The sequence below is a fragment of the Ranitomeya imitator genome, chromosome 5, assembly GCF_032444005.1.
Source record: "Ranitomeya imitator isolate aRanImi1 chromosome 5, aRanImi1.pri, whole genome shotgun sequence".
NCBI classification, from domain to species: domain Eukaryota; kingdom Metazoa; phylum Chordata; class Amphibia; order Anura; family Dendrobatidae; genus Ranitomeya; species Ranitomeya imitator.
In genome coordinates, this window is record NC_091286.1 from 159652468 (window position 1) to 159674342 (window position 21875).

The following is a 21875-nucleotide window of genomic DNA, read 5'->3' on the forward strand; positions in this document are numbered from 1 at the left end:
CAATTCCCCCTCCACCAAAACCGGGGCAGGAGGATCAACAGATGGAACCATAGGTGCCACGTATCTCCGCAACAATGACCTATGGAATACGTTATGTATGGAAAAAGAATCTGGAAGGGTCAGACGAAAAGACACAGGATTAAGAACCTCAGAAATCCTATACGGACCAATGAAACGAGGTTTAAACTTAGGAGAGGAAACCTTCATAGGAATATGACGAGAAGATAACCAAACCAGATCCCCAACACGAAGTCGGGGACCCACACGGCGTCTGCGATTAGCGAAACGTTGAGCCTTCTCCTGGGACAAGGTCAAATTGTCCACTACATGAGTCCAAATCTGCTGCAACCTGTCCACCACAGTATCCACACCAGGACAGTCCGAAGACTCAACCTGTCCTGAAGAGAAACGAGGATGGAACCCAGAATTGCAGAAAAATGGCGAAACCAAGGTAGCCGAGCTGGCCCGATTATTAAGGGCGAACTCAGCCAAAGGCAAAAAGGACACCCAGTCATCCTGATCGGCAGCAACAAAGCATCTCAGATATGTTTCCAAGGTCTGATTGGTTCGTTCGGTCTGGCCATTAGTCTGAGGATGGAAAGCCGAGGAAAAAGACAAGTCAATGCCCATCCTACCACAAAAGGCTCGCCAAAACCTTGAAACAAACTGGGAACCTCTGTCAGAAACGATATTCTCTGGAATGCCATGTAAACGAACCACATGCTGGAAGAACAATGGCACCAAATCAGAGGAGGAAGGCAATTTAGACAAGGGTACCAGATGGACCATCTTAGAAAAGCGATCACAGACCACCCAAATGACTGACATCTTTTGAGAAACGGGAAGATCAGAAATAAAATCCATAGAGATATGTGTCCAAGGCCTCTTCGGGACCGGCAAGGGCAAAAGCAACCCACTGGCACGAGAACAGCAGGGCTTAGCCCGAGCACAAATCCCACAGGACTGCACAAAAGCACGCACATCCCGCGACAGAGACGGCCACCAAAAGGATCTAGCCACTAACTCTCTGGTACCAAAGATTCCAGGATGACCAGCCAACACCGAACAATGAACCTCAGAGATAACTTTATTGGTCCACCTATCAGGGACAAACAGTCTCTCCGCTGGACAACGATCAGGTTTATTAGCCTGAAATTTTTGCAGCACCCGCCGCAAATCAGGGGAGATGGCAGACACAATTACTCCTTCCTTGAGGATACCCGCCGGCTCAGACAAACCCGGAGAGTCGGGCACAAAACTCCTAGACAGAGCATCCGCCTTCACATTTTTAGAGCCCGGATGGTACGAAATCACAAAGTCAAAACGGGCAAAAAACAGCGACCAACGAGCCTGTCTAGGATTTAACCGCTTAGCAGACTCAAGATAAGTCAAGTTCTTATGATCAGTCAATACCACCACGCGATGCTTAGCTCCTTTAAGCCAATGACGCCACTCCTCGAATGCCCACTTCATTTCCAGCAACTCTCGGTTGCCCACATCATAATTTCGCTCAGCAGGCGAAAACTTCCTGGAAAAAAAAAAAAAAGCGCATGGTTTCATCACTGAGCAATCAGAACCTCTCTGTGACAAAACAGCCCCTGCTCCAATCTCAGAAGCATCAACCTCGACCTGGAACGGAAGAGAAACATCTGGTTGACACAACACAGGGGCAGAAGAAAAACGACGCTTCAACTCTTGAAAAGCTTCCACAGCAGCAGAAGACCAATTGACCAAATCAGCACCCTTCTTGGTCAAATCGGTCAATGGTTTGGCAATACTAGAAAAATTGCAGATGAAGCGACGATAAAAATTAGCAAAGCCCAGGAACTTTTGCAGACTTTTCAGAGATGTCGGCTGAGTCCAATCATGGATGGCTTGGACCTTAACAGGATCCATCTCGATAGTAGAAGGGGAAAAGATGAACCCCAAAAATGAAACCTTCTGCACACCAAAGAGACACTTTGATCCCTTCACAAACAAAGAATTAGCACGCAGGACCTGAAAAACTGTTCTGACCTGCTTCACATGAGACTCCCAATCATCCGAGAAGATCAAAATGTCATCCAAGTACACAATCAGGAATTTATCCAGGTACTCTCGGAAGATGTCATGCATAAAGGACTGAAACACTGATGGAGCATTGGCAAGTCCGAATGGCATCACTAGATACTCAAAATGACCCTCGGGCGTATTAAATGCAGTTTTCCATTCATCTCCTCGCCTGATTCGCACCAGATTATACGCACCACGAAGATCTATCTTGGTGAACCAACTAGCCCCCTTAATCCGAGCAAACAAATCAGATAACAATGGCAAGGGGTACTGAAATTTAACCGTGATCTTATTTAGAAGGCGGTAATCTATACAAGGTCTCAGCGAACCATCCTTCTTGGCTACAAAAAAGAACCCTGCTCCTAATGGTGACGATGACGGGCGAATATGCCCCTTCTCCAGGGATTCCTTCACATAACTGCGCATAGCGGCGTGCTCAGGCACGGATAAATTAAACAGTCGACCTTTTGGGAATTTACCACCAGGAATCAAATTGATAGCACAATCACAATCCCTATGCGGAGGTAGGGCATCGGACTTGGGCTCATCAAATACATCCCGGTAATCAGACAAGAACTCTGGAACCTCAGAAGGGGTGGATGACGAAATTGACAGAAATGGAACATCACCATGTACGCCCTGACAACCCCAGCTGGACACCGACATGGATTTCCAATCTAATACTGGATTATGGGCTTGTAGCCATGGCAACCCCAACACGACCACATCATGCAGATTATGCAACACCAGAAAGCGAATAACCTCCTGATGTGCAGGAGCCATGCACATGGTCAGCTGGGTCCAGTATTGAGGCTTATTCTTGGCCAAAGGCGTGGCATCAATTCCTCTCAATGGAATAGGACACTGCAAGGGCTCTAAGAGAAACCCACAACGCTTAGCATACTCCAAGTCCATCAAATTCAGGGCAGCGCCTGAATCCACAAATGCCATGACAGAATACGATGACAAAGAGCAGATCAAGGTAACGGACAGAAGAAATTTTGACTGTACCGTACCAATGGTGGCAGATAGAGTTGAGCGACCTTGACCTTTTTAGAGTCGAGCCGGGTTTCGCGAAACCCGACTATCTCAAAAGTCGGGTCGAGTGAAATCGGCCGATTATGACGTAAAGTCGGGATCGACCGAAACACGAAACCCAATGCAAGTCAATGGGGCAGCATAGTCGGCAGTGAGTGGGGGCCAGGAAAACACCTAGAGTGCCCATTTTAATGTCAAAACCATCCATTCTTCTTAATGAAGCTTGTCAAGCGTAATTTACCTTATAATAATTGGAAGGCATTTGAAATTGGGGGTCATTTGGCTAAAGTTGTGGTGGGTAGGGCTGGTTCAAGTAATTAGTGGGCCCAGGAAATCTGGACCACGTCACGGCAGTGGAGCAGGGAGAGGTAAGTATTTCAACTTTGCAAGTGCTGTGAACCTGAGCAAGCAGGGGGGGCCCACTCGTTGGCATTGGCACTGACACAGGGCCCCTCAAAGTACAGCGGTGTGTTTGCACGGCGGGGGCGCCTCCCACCGGCAGCAACACTTTTGCGTACCATGAGAGGCCATGTGCCAGTGACGTCGCCAACTAGTATTCCTCCCCCCACCTGATGAAGGAACCTGCACTTTCATCTGCACCTTCCTGTTTGTCCCCGTGTAAGGTGGTATGGTATGCGGGAAGGGGGACCTGACTTTCAGCAGGGTCACAATCTTGCAGTGTAGCGTGCACGGGAAATGTTGCGTTATGGGTCAATGTACCAGCAGACTCATCTATCACTGGCTGGGCAATGGGCAGGATGAGGAGGAAACACAGATATAGGCCCAAAGAATAAAGTGGGCTAAATGCAGTTCAAAATTGGTAACACAGGACTAATCAGGGGGCATTGCAGTGGAGGACAACTGGAATGAGAGGCTGACACAGAGAGTAGGCCCAAATCAGTAAGTAGTCGAAATGCAGTTCAAAATTGGCAACAGTAGTAAACAGGCGGCACAGCTTTGTTCAGTGGAGGAGAACAGCAAGGAGTGGCAGACACCGATAGTAGGCCCCAACCCAACTAGTAGGCCAAATGCAGTCTAACATTAACAACTACTTAACGAGCGCCTGAAAACGGAATTTCAGGACAGGAAACCAGGAGAACAGCAAGGAGCGGCAGACACCGATAGTAGGCCCCAAACCAACTAGTACGCCAAATGCAGTTGTTCCGTTTAACCACAATTTAATGAGAGCCTGAAGATAGAAGTTCAGGAAAGGCAACCTGGAGAACACCTTGGAGTGGAACACACCATCTCTCTACACCCCATACCCAATTTGTAGGTTTAATGCAGCGTAGTTTCCAACAACTACTAAACGAGAGCATGATGATCGAAGCATTGGCGAGGAAACCTGGGGAACACCTTGGAGTGGAACACACCATCTCTCTACACCCCATACCCAATTTGTAGGCCTAATGCAGCGTAGTTTCCAACAACTACTAAACGAGAGCATGATGATCGAAGCATTGGCGAGGAAACCTGGGGAACACCTTGGAGTGGAACACACCATCTCTCTACAGTGGAACACACCATCTCTCTACACCCCATACCCAGTTTGTAGGCCTAATGCAGCGTAGTTTCCAACAACTACTAAACGAGAGCCGGAAGATCGAAGCTCAGGAAAGGCAACCTGGAGAACACCTTGAAGTGGAACACACCATCTCTCTACACCCCATACCCAATTTGTAGGCCCAATGCAGCGTAGTTTCCAACAACTACTAAACGAGAGCCGGAAGATCGAAGCAATGGAGAGGAAACCTGGGGAACACCTTGGAGTGTAACACACCATCTCTCTACACCCCATACCCAATTTGTAGGCCTAATGCAGCGTAGTTTCCAACAACTACTAAACGAGAGCCGGAAGATCGAAGCAATGGAGAGGAAACCTGGGGAACACCTTGGAGTGTAACACACCATCTCTCTACACCCCATACCCAATTTGTAGGCCTAATGCAGCGTAGTTTCCAACAACTACTAAACGAGAGCATGAAGATCGAAGCAATGGAGAGGAAACCTGGGGAACACCTTGGAGTGGAACACACCATCTCTCTACACCCCATACCCAATTTGTAGGCCTAATGCAGCGTAGTTTCCAACAACTACTAAACGAGAGCATGATGATCGAAGCATTGGCGAGGAAACCTGGGGAACACCTTGGAGTGGAACACACCATCTCTCTACAGTGGAACACACCATCTCTCTACACCCCATACCCAATTTGTAGGCCTAATGCAGCGTAGTTTCCAACAACTACTAAACGAGAGCCGGAAGATCGAAGCTCAGGAAAGGCAACCTGGGGAACACCTTGGAGTGGAACACACCATCTCTCTACACCCCATACCCAATTTGTAGGCCCAATGCAGCGTAGTTTCCAACAACTACTAAACGAGAGCCGGAAGATCGAAGCTCAGGAAAGGCAACCTGGGGAACACCTTGGAGTGTAACAAACCCTCTCTCTACACCACGGAAGGGCTGATTCTTAGGAAGGAAGGCTGTCGGAAAGAAGCAGGGCGCGTCCGAGGGTGATTATATTCTTATTAGGTATATACTCACCCTCGGACGCGCCCTGCTTCTTTATTTGTAATGAATGTTTATTTGCAATGTGGTTTTGACTTACTCTATTTTTTTGGTAAATAATGATTTTATTATTTTCATTGTTTTGCATCTTCTTGGCAATAATATAAAGAAGACGCGACAGGACAACACTCGGTGGATGCCATATCTGTGTTTAAAATTGAAAAAACCTTTCAGTTAACTACTTGCAGGAGAAAGTTATTGTAGCTGGTGGCCATTTTTAGTACTGTACCAGATTTTTGTTGTATGTGTTTGTTTTTAATGTTAAAATGTCTGCATTTGATATCTCTCCAGTATTTTCTTTTTTATAAGCAAAATACTTATTTTTATATTTTCTGATGTTGGTTCCAGGGGTACACGGGCAGCAGTGGTGTGGTCAGTGGAGGCCTAGTGGAAGGAGTCACCGCAGACAGGCATCGAAGGCCTAAAATAATAACACATGGCTGTAGGCAATTTTAAATTGGTTCCAGGGGTACACGGGCAGCAGTGGTGTGGTCAGTGGAGGCCTAGTGGAAGGAGTGACCGCAGACAGGCATCGAAGGCCTAAAATAATAACACATGGCTGTAGGCAATTTTAAATTGGTTCCAGGGGTACACGGGCAGCAGTGGTGTGGTCAGTGGAGGCCTAGTGGAAGGAGTGACCGCAGACAGGCATCGAAGGCCTAAAATAATAACACATGGCTGTAGGCAATTTTAAATTGGTTCCAGGGGTACACGGGCAGCAGTGGTGTGGTCAGTGGAGGCCTAGTGGAAGGAGTCACCGCAGACTGGCATCGAAGGCCTAAAATAATAACACATGGCTGTAGGCAATTTTAAATTGGTTCCAGGGGTACACGGGCAGCAGTGGTGTGGTCAGTGGAGGCCTAGTGGAAGGAGTGACCGCAGACAGGCATCGAAGGCCTAAAATAATAACACATGGCTGTAGGCAATTTTAAATTGGTTCCAGGGGTACACGGGCAGCAGTGGTGTGGTCAGTGGAGGCCTAGTGGAAGGAGTGACCGCAGACAGGCATCGAAGGCCTAAAATAATAACACATGGCTGTAGGCAATTTTAAATTGGTTCCAGGGGTACACGGGCAGCAGTGGTGTGGTCAGTGGAGGCCTAGTGGAAGGAGTGACCGCAGACAGGCATCGAAGGCCTAAAATAATAACACATGGCTGTAGGCAATTTTAAATTGGTTCCAGGGGTACACGGGCAGCAGTGGTGTGGTCAGTGGAGGCCTAGTGGAAGGAGTGACCGCAGACAGGCATCGAAGGCCTAAAATAATAACACATGGCTGTAGGCAATTTTAAATTGGTTCCAGGGGTACACGGGCAGCAGTGGTGTGGTCAGTGGAGGCCTAGTGGAAGGAGTCACCGCAGACAGGCATCGAAGGCCTAAAATAATAACACATGGCTGTAGGCAATTTTAAATTGGTTACAGGGGTACACGGGCAGCAGTGGTGTGGTCAGTGGAGGCCTAGTGGAAGGAGTGACCACAGACAGGCATCGAAGGCCTAACATAACAAAAATGTCAATACAATGGTATTGTCAGTGGCAGGCATTGAAGGATGTCAGCGCATAGACTAAACATTGGTGGAGCTGTGAGATAATTTTGCAAGTGGTAGAGCACTGTTTGAGCTGGGGTGGGGGGAAACTGTCTTGTGGCCGGCGGTACAGGCCCAGGGCCCCTCATATTACAACGGTGTGTCTGACGTTGGGTGCGCACCACCACCGCCAGAGACACTTTATTGTACTAGGAGGGACCCAGTGGCAGTGCCGTCGACCAAAAGCGGGCTCACCCACCTCTTCAGACAAACTGCACTCTCACGGGTGCTGTCGCCAAGTGTCGATACCACGGCCCCGTGTGGGGAGTTTGGCCATTTAGTGAGGTGTAAACATGTCGTATGCTGGACAATCAGGTGCAGAATATTACGAGATTGGAAAAGGCATTCAGAATAGTCCACAGGCAAGACCTTTTCATAGGAAAGCTAGGTGTCAGCCGGGCAAGGTGGGGCAAAAGATTTCGAAATCCAGTTGTGGTTCATTTTAATGAAGGTTAGATCATCTACATTTTGGGTAGCCAGACGAGTCCTTTTTTCTGTTAGTATTGAACCTGCAGCACTGAATACTCTTTCTGATAGGACACTAGCTGCCGGGCAAGCAAGCTCCTGCAATGCATATTCTGCCAATTCTGGCCAGGTGTCTAATTTTGATGCCCAGTAATCAAATGGGAATGACGGTTGAGGGAGAACATCGATAAGGGATGAAAAATAGTTTGTAACCATACTGGACAAATGTTGTCTCCTGTCACTTTGAATTGATGCTGCAGTACCTGTCTTGTCTGCGGTCATAGCAAAATCACTCCACAACCTGGTCAGAAAACCCCTCTGGCCAACGCCACTTCTGATTTCTGCCCCTCTAACTCCTCTGGTCTGCTGGCCCCTGCAGCTCGTGTGAGAACGATCACGGGCGCTGTGTGCAGGGAATGCCAGAAGCAAACGGTCAACAAGAGTTGATTGTTTGGTTGCTAATATTAGTTCCAAGTTCTCATGTGGCATTATATTTTGCAATTTGCCTTTATAGCGAGGATCAAGGAGGCAGGCCAACCAGTAATTGTCATCATTCATCATTTTAGTTATGCGTGTGTCCCTTTTGAGGATACGTAAGGCATAATCCGCCATGTGGGCCAAAGTTCCAGTTCTCAAATCTGCGGTTGTGCTTGGTTGAGGGGCAGTTTCAGGCAAATCCACGTCACTTGTGTCCCTCAAAAAACCAGAACCCGGCCTTGCCGCGCCACCAATTTCCAGTGGCCCCGGAAAAGCTTCCTCATTAAAAATATAATCATCCCCATCATCCTCCTCGTCCTCCTCCTCCTCTTCGCCCGCTACCTCGTCCTGTACACTGCCCTGGCCAGACAATGGCTGACTGTCATCAAGGCTTTCCTCTTCCTCAGCTGCAGACGCCTGATCCTTTATGTGCGTCAAACTTTGCATCAGCAGACGCATTAGGGGGATGCTCATGCTTATTATGGCGTTGTCTGCACTAACCAGCCGTGTGCATTCCTCAAAACACTGAAGGACTTGACACATGTCTTGAATCTTCGACCACTGCACACCTGACAACTCCATGTCTGCCATCCTACTGCCTGCCCGTGTATGTGTATCCTCCCACAAAAACATAACAGCCCGCCTCTGTTCACACAGTCTCTGAAGCATGTGCAGTGTTGAGTTCCACCTTGTTGCAACGTCTATGATTAGGCGATGCTGGGGAAGGTTCAAAGAATGCTGATAGGTCTGCATACGGCTGGAGTGTACGGGCGAACGGCGGATATGTGAGCAAAGTCCACGCACTTTGAGGAGCAGGTCGGATAACCCCGGATAACTTTTCAGGAAGCACTGCACCACCAGGTTTAAGGTGTGAGCCAGGCAAGGAATGTGTTTCAGTTGGGAAAGGGAGATGGCAGCCATGAAATTCCTTCCGTTATCACTCACTACCTTGCCTGCCTCAAGATCTACAGTGCCCAGCCACGACTGCGTTTCTTTCTGCAAGAACTCGGACAGAACTTCCGCGGTGTGTCTGTTGTCGCCCAAACACTTCATAGCCAATACAGCCTGCTGACGTTTGCCAGTAGCTGCCCCATAATGGGAGACCTGGTGTGCAACAGTGGCAGCTGCGGATGGAGTGGTTGTGCGACTGCGGTCTGTGGACGAGCTCTCGCTTCTGCAGGAGGACGAAGAGGAGGAGGAGGGGGTGCGAACGGCTACAGCCAATTGTTTCCTAGACCGTGGGCTAGGCAGAACTGTCCCAAACTTGCTGTCCCCTGTGGACCCTGCATCCACCACATTTACCCAGTGTGCCGTGATGGACACGTAACGTCCCTGGCCATGCCTACTGGTCCATGCATCTGTTGTCAGGTGCACCTTTGTGCTCACAGATTGCCTGAGTGCATGGACGATGCGCTCTTTAACATGCTGGTGGAGGGCTGGGATGGCTTTTCTGGAAAAAAAGTGTCGACTGGGTAGCTCGTAGCGTGGTACAGCGTAGTCCATCAGGGCTTTGAAAGCTTCGCTTTCAACTAACCGGTAGGGCATCATCTCTAACGAGATTAGTCTAGCTATGTGTGCGTTCAAACCCTGTGTACGCGGATGTGAGGCTAAGTACTTCCTTTTTCTAACCATAGTCTCATGTAGGGTGAGCTGGACTGGAGAGCTGGAGATCGTGGAACTAGCGGGGGTGCCGGTGGACATGGCAGACTGAGAGACGGTGGGAGATGGTATTGTTGCCACCGGTGCCCTAGATGCAGTGTTTCCTACTACGAAACTGGTGATTCCCTGACCCTGACTGCTTTGGCCTGGCAAAGAAACCTGCACAGATACTGCAGGTGGTGCGGAAAATGGTGGCCCTACACTGCCAGAAGGGATGTTGCGTTGCTGACTAGCTTCATTGGCCGAGGGTGCTACAACCTTAAGGGACGTTTGGTAGTTAGTCCAGGCTTGCAAATGCATGGTGGTTAAATGTCTATGCATGCAACTTGTATTGAGACTTTTCAGATTCTGTCCTCTGCTTAAGGTAGTTGAACATTTTTGACAGATGACTTTGCGCTGATCAATTGGATGTTGTTTAAAAAAATGCCAGACTGCACTCTTTCTAGCATCGGATACCTTTTCAGGCATTGCAGACTGAGCTTTAACCGGATGGCCACGCTGTCCTCCAACAGGTTTTGGCTTTGCCACGCGTTTTGGGCAAGATACGGGCCCGGCAGATGGAACCTGTTGCGATGTTGATGCCTGCTGCGGCCCCTCCTCCTCCGCTTCAGAACTGCTGCCGCCTGCACCCTGTTCCCCCAATGGCTGCCAATCGGGGTCAAGAACTGGGTCATCTATTACCTCTTCTTGTAGCTCGTGTGCAACTTCGTCTGTGTCACCGTGTCGGTCGGTGGTATAGCGTTCGTGATGGGGCAACATAGTCTCATCAGGGTCTGATTCTTGATCAGCACCCTGCGAGGGCAATGTTGTGGTCTGAGTCAAAGGACCAGCATAGTAGTCTGGCTGTGGCTGTGCATCAGTGCACTCCATGTCAGATTCAACTTGTAATGGGCATGGACTGTTAACTGCTTCACTTTCTAAGCCAGGGACGGTATGTGTAAAGAGCTCCATGGAGTAACCCGTTGTGTCGCCTGCTGCATTCTTCTCTGTTGTTGTTTTTGCTGAAGAGGACAAGGAAGCGACTTGTCCCTGACCGTGAACATCCACTAACGACGCGCTGCTTTGACATTTACCAGTTTCACGAGAGGAGGCAAAAGAGCTAGAGGCTGAGTCAGCAAGATAAGCCAAAACTTGCTCTTGCTGCTCCGGCTTTAAAAGCGGTTTTCCTACTCCCAGAAAAGGGAGCGTTCGAGGCCTTGTGTAGCCAGACGACGAACCTGGCTCCACAGCTCCAGACTTAGGTGCAATATTTTTTTTCCCACGACCAGCTGATGCGCCACCACTACCACTACCCTCATTACCAGCTGACAATGAACGCCCCCGGCCACGACCTCTTCCACCATACTTCCTCATTGTTTTAAAAACGTAAACAAACTAACGGTATTTGTTGCTGTCACACAAATTACACGGTGAGCTATAACTTCAGTATGATTTAGCTACCCCTTTACAGGTGAGTGAGACCACAACGAAAATCAGGCACAATGTTACACACTCTGTTGTTGGTGGCAACAAATGAGAGAGATGCCACACACGCAGGACTGTCACTGAAGCACAAATGTAAATATTAATCTCCCACTGATTTGATTTTTTTTTTTTTTAAGGGAGACTTTAGGAAAAAAAAATAATAGAATAAAATGATTTTTTCAGGAAGAATTTAGAAAACAAATAAAACAAAAAAAGGCTTTCTATGGCCCACTGAGTGAGAGATGACGCACACAGGAGTCAGGAGTGGCACACAAGCCCAGAGGCCAATATTTATCTCCCACTGATTGATGTAGTGATTTTTTCAGGTAGATTTTGGAACCCAAATCAAGCTAAAAAAAATAATAGGCTTTCTATGGCCCACAATTGGAGAGAGAGAGAGAGATGGCACACCCAGGAGTCAAGACTGGCACACAAGCAGAAAGGGCAATATTAATCTCCCACTGATTTGTTTTTTTTTGTTTTTTTTTCAGGGAGACTTTAGGAAAAAAAAAATAGAATGAAATGATTTTTTCAGGAAGAATTTAGAAACCAAATAAAATAAAATGATTTTTTCAGGGAGAATTTAGAAAACAAATAAAACAAAAAAGGCTTTCTATGGCCCACTGAGTGAGAGATGACGCACACAGGAGTCAGGAGTGGCACACAAGCCCAGAGGCCAATATTTATCTCCCACTGATTGATGTAGTGATTTTTTCAGGTAGATTTTGGAACCCAAATCAAGCTAAAAAAAATAATAGGCTTTCTGTGGCCCACAATTGGAGAGAGAGAGAGATGGCACACCCAGGAGTCAAGACTGGCACACAAGCAGAAAGGGCAATATTAATCTCCCACTGATTTGTTTTTTTTTTTTTTTTTTTCAGGGAGACTTTAGGAAAAAAAAAATAGAATAAAATGATTTTTTCAGGAAGAATTTAGAAACCAAATAAAATAAAATGATTTTTTCAGGGAGAATTTAGAAAACAAATAAAACAAAAAAAGGCTTTCTATGGCCCACTGAGTGAGAGATGACGCACACAGGAGTCAGGAGTGGCACACAAGTCCAGAGGCCAATATTTATCTCCCACTGATTGATGTAGTGATTTTTTCAGGTAGATTTTGGAACCCAAATCAAGCTAAAAAAATAATAGGCTTTCTATGGCCCACAATTGGAGAGAGAGAGAGAGAGATGGCACACCCAGGAGTCAAGACTCGCACACAAGCAGAAAGGGCAATATTAATCTCCCACTGATTTGTTTTTTTTTGTTTTTTTTTTCAGGGAGACTTTAGGAAAAAAAAAATAGAATAAAATGATTTTTTCAGGAAGAATTTAGAAACCAAAGAAAATAAAATGATTTTTTCAGGGAGAATTTAGAAAACAAATAAAACAAAAAAAGGCTTTCTATGGCCCACTGAGTGAGAGATGACGCACACAGGAGTCAGGAGTGGCACACAAGCCCAGAGGCCAATATTTATCTCCCACTGATTGATGTAGTGATTTTTTCAGGTAGATTTTGGAACCCAAATCAAGCTAAAAAAAATAATAGGCTTTCTATGGCCCACAATTGGAGAGAGAGAGAGAGATGGCACACCCAGGAGTCAAGACTGGCACACAAGCAGAAAGGGCAATATTAATCTCCCACTGATTTGTTTTTTTTTTCTTTTTTTTCAGGGAGACTTTAGGAAGAAAAATAATAGAATAAAATGATTTTTTCAGGAAGAATTTAGAAACCAAATAAAATAAAATGATTTTTTCAGGTAGAATTTAGAAAACAAATAAAACAAAAAAAGGCTTTCTATGGCCCACTGAGTGAGAGATGACGCACACAGGAGTCAGGAGTGGCACACAAGCCCAGAGGCCAATATTTATCTCCCACTGATTGATGTAGTGATTTTTTCAGGTAGATTTTGGAACCCAAATCAAGCTAAAAAAATAATAGGCTTTCTATGGCCCACAATTGGAGAGAGAGAGAGAGATGGCACACCCAGGAGTCAAGACTGGCACACAAGCAGAAAGGGCAATATTAATCTCCCACTGATTTGTTTTTGTTTTGTTTTTTTTTTCAGGGAGACTTTAGGAAAAAAAAAAATAGAATAAAATGATTTTTTCAGGGAGAATTTAGAAAACAAATAAAACAAAAAAAGGCTTTCTATGGCCCACTGAGTGAGAGATGACGCACACAGGAGTCAGGAGTGGCACACAAGCCCAGAGGCCAATATTTATCTCCCACTTTTTTTTTTTTGTTCCAGGGAAAATTTATAAACCCAATAAAAAAAATAATAAATAGGCTTTCTATGGCCCACTATCTGAGAGACAGAGAGAGATGGCACGCTTAGGACTGGCACACAAGCCCAAAGGCCAATATTAATCTCCCTTTTTTTTTTAAGGGAGAATTTATAAAACCAAAAAAAAAAAAATAAATAGGCTTTCTATGGCCCACTATTTGTGAGAGAGATGGCACGCTCAGGACTGGCACACAAGCCCAGAGGCCAATATTAATCTCCCACTTTTTTTTTTTTTTTCCAGGAAAAATTTATAAACCCAATAAAAAAAAATAAATAAATAAATAGGCTTTCTATGGCCCACTATCTGAGAGAGAGAGAGAGATGGCACGCTTAGGACTGGCACACAAGCCCAAAGGCCAATATTAATCTCCCACTGATTGATTTATTGATTTTTTCAGGTAGAATTTAGAACCCAAATAAAGCAAAAAAAAAAAAAAAAATGGGCTTTCTATGGCCCACTGAGTGAGTGATGATGCACACAGGAGTCAGGAGTGGCACACAAGCCCTGAGGCCAATATTAATCTCCCACTGATTGATGTAGTGATTTTTTCAGGTAGATTTTAGAACCAAAATCAAGCAAAAAAATAAATAGGCTTTCTATGGCCCACTGAGTGAGTGATGATGCACACAGGAGTCAAGAGTGGCACACAAGCCCTGAGGCCAATATTTTTCTCCCACTGATTGATGTAGTGATTTTTTCAGGTAGATTTTATAACCCAAATCAAGCAAAAAAATAAATAGGCTTTCTATGGCCCACTGAGTGAGAGATGACACAGACAGGGATGGCACTCTAGCAGAAATGTCAATCTTAATCTCCCACAAAAAAAAAAAAAAAAAACAGGGAGTGTCCTTCAATTACTATCTCCCTGCAGTAATCTCAGCCAGGTATGGCAGGCAGCAATAAGGAGTGGACTGATGCACAAATTAAATAAAAAGTGTGTACAAACCAAAAAGATAGCTGTGCAGAAAGGAAGGAACAAGAGGATTTGTGCTTTGAAAAAAGCAGTTGGTTTGCACAGCGGCGTACACACAGCAATGCAGCTATCAGGGAGCCTTCTAGGGCAGCCCAATGAGCTACAGCGCTGAGGGGGAAAAAAAAAAATGTAGCCTCCACTGTCCCTGCACACCGAAGGTGGTGTTGGGCAGTGGAAATCGCTACAGCACAAGCGGTTTGGTGGTTAATGGACCCTGCCTAACGCTATCCCTGCTTCTGACGAAGCGGCAGCAACCTCTCCCTAAGCTCAGATCAGCAGCAGTAACATGGCGGTCGGCGGGAACTCCCCTTTATAGCCCCTGTGACGCCGCAGACAGCAAGCCAATCACTGCAATGCCCTTCTCTAAGATGGTGGGGACCAGGACCTATGTCATCACGCTGCCCACACTCTGCGTTTACCTTCATTGGCTGAGAAATGGCGCTTTTCGCGTCATTGAAACGCGACTTTGGCGCGAAAGTCGCGTACCGCATGGCCGACCCCGCACAGGGGTCGGATCGGGTTTCATGAAACCCGACTTTGCCAAAAGTCGGCGACTTTTGAAAATGAACGACCCGTTTCGCTCAACCCTAGTAGCAGACCTAGCGAACCGCTTAGTGCGCTTAGGACAATCAGAGATAGCATGAGTGGAATCACCACAGTAGAAACACAGCCCATTCAGACGTCTGTGTTCTTGCCGTTTAACTCTGGTCAACGTCCTATCGCACTGCATAGGCTCAGGTTTAAGCTCAGGTAATACCGCCAAATGGTGCACAGATTTACGCTCACACAAGCGTCGACCGATCTGAATGGCCAAAGACATAGACTCATTCAAACCAGCAGGCATAGGAAATCCCACCATGACATCCTTAAGGGCTTCAGAGAGACCCTTTCTGAACATAGCTGCCAGCGCAGATTCATTCCATTGAGTGAGCACGGACCACTTTCTAAATTTCTGACAATATACCTCTATCTCATCCTGACCCTGACAAAGAGCCAGCAAATTTTTCTCTGCCTGATCCACTGAATTAGGTTCATCGTACAGCAATCCGAGCGCCAGGAAAAACGCATCGATATTACTCAATGCAGGATCTCCTGGCGCAAGAGAAAATGCCCAGTCCTGGGGGTCGCTGCGCAAAAAAGAAATAACAATCAAAACCTGTTGAACTGGATCACCAGAGGAGCGAGGTTTCAAGGCCAGAAATAATTTACAATTATTTTTGAAACTCAGAAACTTAGTTCTATCTCCAAAAAACAAATCAGGAATAGGAATTCTTGGTTCCAACATAGCTTTCTGATCAATAGTGTCTTGAATCTTTTGTACTCTTGCCGAGAGCTGATCCAGAAATGAAGACAGACTTCTAATGTCCATCGCTACACCTGTGTACTGAACCACCCAAATGTCTAGGGAAAAAAAAAGGCAAAACACAGTGCAAAGAAAAAAAAATGGTCTCAGAACTTCTTTTTTCCCTCTATTGAGAATCATTAGTACTTTTGGCTTCCTGTACTGTTATGGGAGGCAATTCAGTACCACAATGGACATAGCGGTCAGAGCACATACAGTGATCTGACAATAACCCAAAATCATAGAACGAGCTCTGAGACGTGGGAACTCTGCAGACTGCAATCCCTAATCCTCTCCAAACAACACTAGAGGCAGCCGTGGATTGCGCCTAACTCTGCCTATGCAACTCGGCACAGCCTGAGAAACTAACTAGCCTGAAGATAGAAAATAAGCCTACCTTGCCTCAGAGAAATACCCCAAAGGAAAAGGCAGCCCCCCACATATAATGACTGTGAGTTAAGATGAAAAGACAAACGTAGAGATGAAATAGATTCAGCAAAGTGAGGCCCGACTTTCTTAACAGAGCGAGGATAGAAAAGATAACTTTGCGGTCTACACAAAACCCTAAAGGAAACCACGCAAAGGGGGCAAAAAGACCCTCCGTACCGAACTAACGGCACGGAGGTACACCCTTTGCGTCCCAGAGCTTCCAGCAACAAATTAGACAAGCTGGACAGAAAAAATAGCAAACAAATAGCAAAGAAGAACTTAGCTATGCAGAGCAGCAGGCCACAGGAATGATCCAGGGAAAAGCAAGTCCAACACTGGAACATTGACAGGAAGCCAGGATCAAAGCATTAGGTGGAGTTAAGTAGAGAAGCACCTAACGACCTCACCAGATCACCTGAGGGAGGAAACTCAGAAGCCGCAGTACCACTTCCCTCCACCAACAGAAGCTCACAGAGAGAATCAGCCGAAGTACCACTTGTGACCACAGGAGGGAGCTCTGCCACAGAATTCACAACAGTTGTCTGTGAGATTCCACATCCTGGGCTTGTCTGGCGTCAGTTTCTTGTGGTGTCTCCTGTTGGCGACGTTGTCTGTGAAATTCCGCATCCTGGGCTTGTCTGGCATCAGTTTCTTGTGGTGTCTCCTGTTGGCGACGTTGTCTGTGAGATTCCACATCCTGGGCTTGTCTGGCATCAGTTTCTTGTGGTGTCTCCTGTTGGCGACGTTGTCTGTGAAATTCCGCATCCTGGGCTTGTCTGGCATCAGTTTCTTATGGTGTCTCCTGTTGGCGAAGTTGTCTGTGAGATTCCACATCCTGGGTTTGTCTGGCGTTAGTTTCTTGTGGTGTCTCCTGTTGGCAACGTTGTCTGTGAGATTCCGCATCCTGGGCTTTTCTGGCGTCAGTTTCTTGTGGTGTCTCCTGTTGGCGACGTTGTCTGTGAGATTCCACATCCTGGGCTTGTCTGGCGTCAGTTTCTTGTGGTGTCTCCTGTTGGCGACGTTGTCTGTGAGATTCCACATCCTGGGCTTGTCTGGCGTCAGTTTCTTGTGGTGTCTCCTGTTGGCAAAGTTGTCTGTGAGATTCCACATCCTGGGCTTGTCTGGCGTCAGTTTCTTGTGGTGTCTCCTGTTGGCGATGTTGTCTGTGAGATTCCACATCCTGGGCTTGTCTGGCGTCAGTTTCTTGTGGTGTCTCCTGTTGGTGACGTTGTCTGTGAGATTCCACATCCTGGGCTTGTCTGGCGTCAGTTTCTTGTGGTGTCTCCTGTTGGCAACGTTGTCTGTGAGATTCCGCATCCTGGGCTTGTCTGGCATCAGTTTCTTGTGGTGTCTCCTGTTGGCGACGTTGTCTGTGAGATTCCACATCCTGGGCTTGTCTGGCATCAGTTTCTTGTGGTGTCTCCTGTTGGCGACGTTGTCTGTGAGATTCCGCATCCTGGGCTTGTTTGGCGTCAGTTTCTTGTGGTGTCTCCTGTTGGCAACGTTGTCTGTGAGATTCCACATCCTGGGTTTGTCTGGCGTCAGTTTCTTGTGGTGTCTCCTGTTGGCAACGTTGTCTGTGAGATTCCACATCCTGGGCTTGTCTGGCGTCAGTTTCTTGTGGTGTCTCCTGTTGGCGACGTTGTCTGTGAGATTCCACATCCTGGGCTTGTCTGGCGTCAGTTTCTTGTGGTGTCTCCTGTTGGCGACGTTGTCTGTGAGATTCCACATCCTGGGCTTGTCTAGCGTCAGTTTCTTGTGGTGTCTCCTATTGGCGACGTTGTCTGTGAGATTCCACATCCTGGGCTTGTCTGGCGTCAGTTTCTTGTGGTGTCTCCTGTTGGCGATGTTTTCTGTGAGATTCCACATCCTGGGCTTGTCTGGCGTCAGTTTCTTGTGGTGTCTCCTGTTGGCGACGTTGTCTGTGAGATTCCACATCCTGGGCTTGTCTGGCGTCAGTTTGTTGTGATGTCTCCTGTTCCCGATGTTGTCATTTTCTTGCTGCTGCTGCTGCTTTTCTGTCATCCTCATTGGCGTATTTTCGTTTACGACCCATTCTACATACAGGGAGACGCAGGCACGCACCCTACACAATGGCGGCACTTGACAGCAGTGGAGGACAATGATGATTCCAGAATTCACAGCAGACTGTGCCCGTCACTGAATCAGAAATGTGGGATTTCTACGTCCTTTATGACATCATCGCCGCTGTGCCCGTTGCTGATTGGTCGAGGCCAATCCTGGCCTCGACCAATCAGAGACGCGGGATATCTACGTCCTTTATGACATAATCGTCGCTGTGCTCGTCGCTGATTGGTCGAGGCCGCCAGGCCTCGACCAATCAGAGAGCCGGGATTTCCAGGACAGACAGACAGACAGACAGAAAGACAGACAGACGGAAAACCCTTAGACAATTATATATATTGATTACTTCTACCCAAGTGCATGACCTTACATTTATCCCCATTAAAGCTCATTTGCCATTTATCAGCCCAAGCTTCTAGTTTACATAAATCATCCTGTAATATAAAATTGTCCTCCTCTGTATTGATTACCCTGCAGAGTTTCGTGTCATCTGCAAATATTGAAATTCTACTCTGAATGCCCCCTACAAGGTCATTAATAAATATGTTAAAAAGAAGAGGGCCCAATACTGACCCCTGTGGTACCCCACTGCTAACCGCTACCCAGTCCGAGTGTGCTCCATTAATAACCACCCTTTGTTTCCTATCCCTGAGCCAGCTCTCAACCCACTTGCACATATTTTCCCCTATCTCCATTATTATCATTTTATGTATCAACCTTTTGTGTGGCACCGTATCAAAAGCTTTTGAAAAGTTCATATACACTACATCCACTGGGTTCCCTTGGTCCAATTCGGAACTTAGAAACTGATCAAATTAGTCTGACATGAACGGTCCCTAGTAAACCCGTGCTGATACTGGGTCATGAGGTTATTCCTCTTCAGATACTCCAGTATAGCATCCCTTAGAATGCCCTCCAGGATTTTACCCACAGTAGAGGTTAAGCTTACTGGCCTATAATTTCCGAGTTCAGTTTTTGTCCCCTTTTTGAATATTGGCACCACATTTGCTATACGCCAGTCCTGTGGTACAGACCCTGTTATTATGGAGTCTTTAAAGATTAAAAATAATGGTCTATCAAGGACTGTACTTAATTCCTGCAGTACTCGAGGGTGTATCTCATCCGGGCCCGGAGATTTGTCAATTTTAGTGATTTTTAGACGCCGCCGCACTTCCTGCTGGGTTAAGCAGGTGACATTTAATTGGGAATTTTTATCACTAGTCATTTTGTCTGCCATGGGATTTTCTTGTGTAAATACTGATGAAAAAAAGTCATTTAGCATATTGGCTTTTTCCTCATCCTCATCCACCATTTCACCCAGACTATTTTTAAGGGGGCCAACACTATCATTTTTTAGTTTCTTACTATTTATGTAGTTAAAGAATATTTTAGGATTATTTTTACTCTCTCTGGCAATGAGTCTCTCTGTCTCAATCTTTGCTGCCTTGATTTGCTTTTTACAGAATTTATTTAATTTTCTGTATTTATTTAATGCATCATCACTACCTACTTCCTTTAATTCTCTAAATGCTTTCTTTTTGTCACTTATTGCGCCCCTTACAGCTCTATTTAGCCATATTGGTTTCCTCCTATTTCTAGTATGTTTATTCCCATACGGTATATACTGTGCACAGGTCCTATCCAGGGTGCTAATAAATGTCTCCCATTTTCTTTGTGTATTTTTGTGTCTCAGGATATCGTCCCAGTTAATTGCACCAAGATCCTCTCTCATCTGTTGGAAATTTGCCCTCCTGAAGTTTAGTGTCCTTGTAATCCCTCTATTACACATCTTTTTAAAGGATACATGAAAACTTATTATTTTGTGATCGCTATTTCCCAAGTGACCCCCAACCCTTATATTTGATATGCGGTCTGGCCTGTTGGTTAATATTAGGTCTAGCAGTGCCCCCCTTCTTGTTGGGTCCTGAACCAGTTGTGAAAGGTAATTGTCTCTCATAGTTGTCAAAAACCGATTACCTTTGCTGGAACTGCAGGTTTCTGTTCCCCAATTTATTTCAGGGTAGTTGAAGTCCCCCATAATAATGACTTCTCCTTGAGTCGCAGCTTCATCTATTTGCTTTACGAGGATATTCTCCATTGCTTCCATTATTTTTGGAGATTTATAACAAACCCCTATCAGTAAATTATTATTTTTCCCCCTCCCCTTATCTCCACCCACAGGGATTCTACATTTTCATTAAATTCACCTATATTATCACGCAGGATGGGTTTTAAGGACGATTTTACATATAGACACACCCCACCCCCTCGCTTATCTGTACGGTCATTTCTGAACAGGCTATAGCCCTGCAAGTTAACATTCCAGTCATGGCTCTCATCCAGCCATGTCTCAGATATCCCCACCATGTCATAATTATGCTCCAACAACATTAGTTCTAATTCGTCCATTTTGTTGGCGAGGCTTCTGGCATTAGTATACATACATTTTATGTATCTCTCTGCACCTCTATTCTTTCTTAAATTGTTAACTGTTCTAACCCCACCCCCCATGCCACCGCCACCCCCAACTTCCTTATTTGTGCCCAGGTCTCTATCTGCACTATCTTCCCCTCCTATAAATTGAATACCCTCCCCCCCAATTCCTAGTTTAAACACTCCTCCAACCTTCTAGCCATTTTCTCCCCCAACACAGCTATTGAGGTGCAGCCCGTCCCTAGCATAGAGCCTGTAGCCAACTGAGAAGTCGGCCCAGTTCTGCAGGAACCCAAACCCCTCCTTCCTACACCAATTCTTGAGCCACTTATTTACCTCCCTAATCTCCCGTTGCCTCTCTGGCGTGGCACGTGGTACAGGCAGTATTTCGGAATATACCACGTTGGAGGTCCTTGCTTTCAGCTTGCAGCCTAATTCCCTGAAATCATCTTTAAGGACCTCCCACCTACCTCTAACTTTGTCATTAGTGCCAATGTGCACCATGACCACTGGGTCGTCACCAGCCCCTCCCAGTAATCTGTCTACCCGATCAGCGATCAGCGCCAGGTAGGCAGCACACCGTTCGACGATCCCTGTCTTTGTGACAGATTGCCCTATCTGTTCCCCTAATAATTGAGTCGCCCACTACCAGCACCTGTCTGGCCTGCCCTGCTCTCCTCTCCTATTTCCCTCCTTACTGGAGCAGTCACTCCTCCGGCTTTCAGAGGACATGCCTTGCTGCAGCAGTGCTACCCCTGTACTGGCACCCCCCACATCTGCCAACTTAGCAAACTTATTTGGGTGTTCCAGATCAGGACTAGCCTCCCTGGCACTCTTCCCTCTACCCCGCTTCCTAACTGTCACCCAGCTTCCTACTTCATCGTCCTGCAGCTCCATCCCACCATCCCCCCCCTCATCTATCCCATTGAGCGTCTGCTCCGTGAGCAGAAGACTCCTCTCCATATTGTCTATGGATCTCAGTGTTGCCAGCTGCACATTTAGATCCAGAATCTGGTTTTCC

At 46.5% G+C, this 21875-nt stretch overlaps 1 protein-coding gene across 1 annotated transcript in view; it reads left to right on the forward strand.

The window, feature by feature from the left end:
* Window positions 1-21875, forward strand: part of LOC138681613 (pecanex-like protein 2) — a 1209413-nt gene that overhangs the window by 630691 nt on the left and 556847 nt on the right. The window lies entirely within an intron of this gene.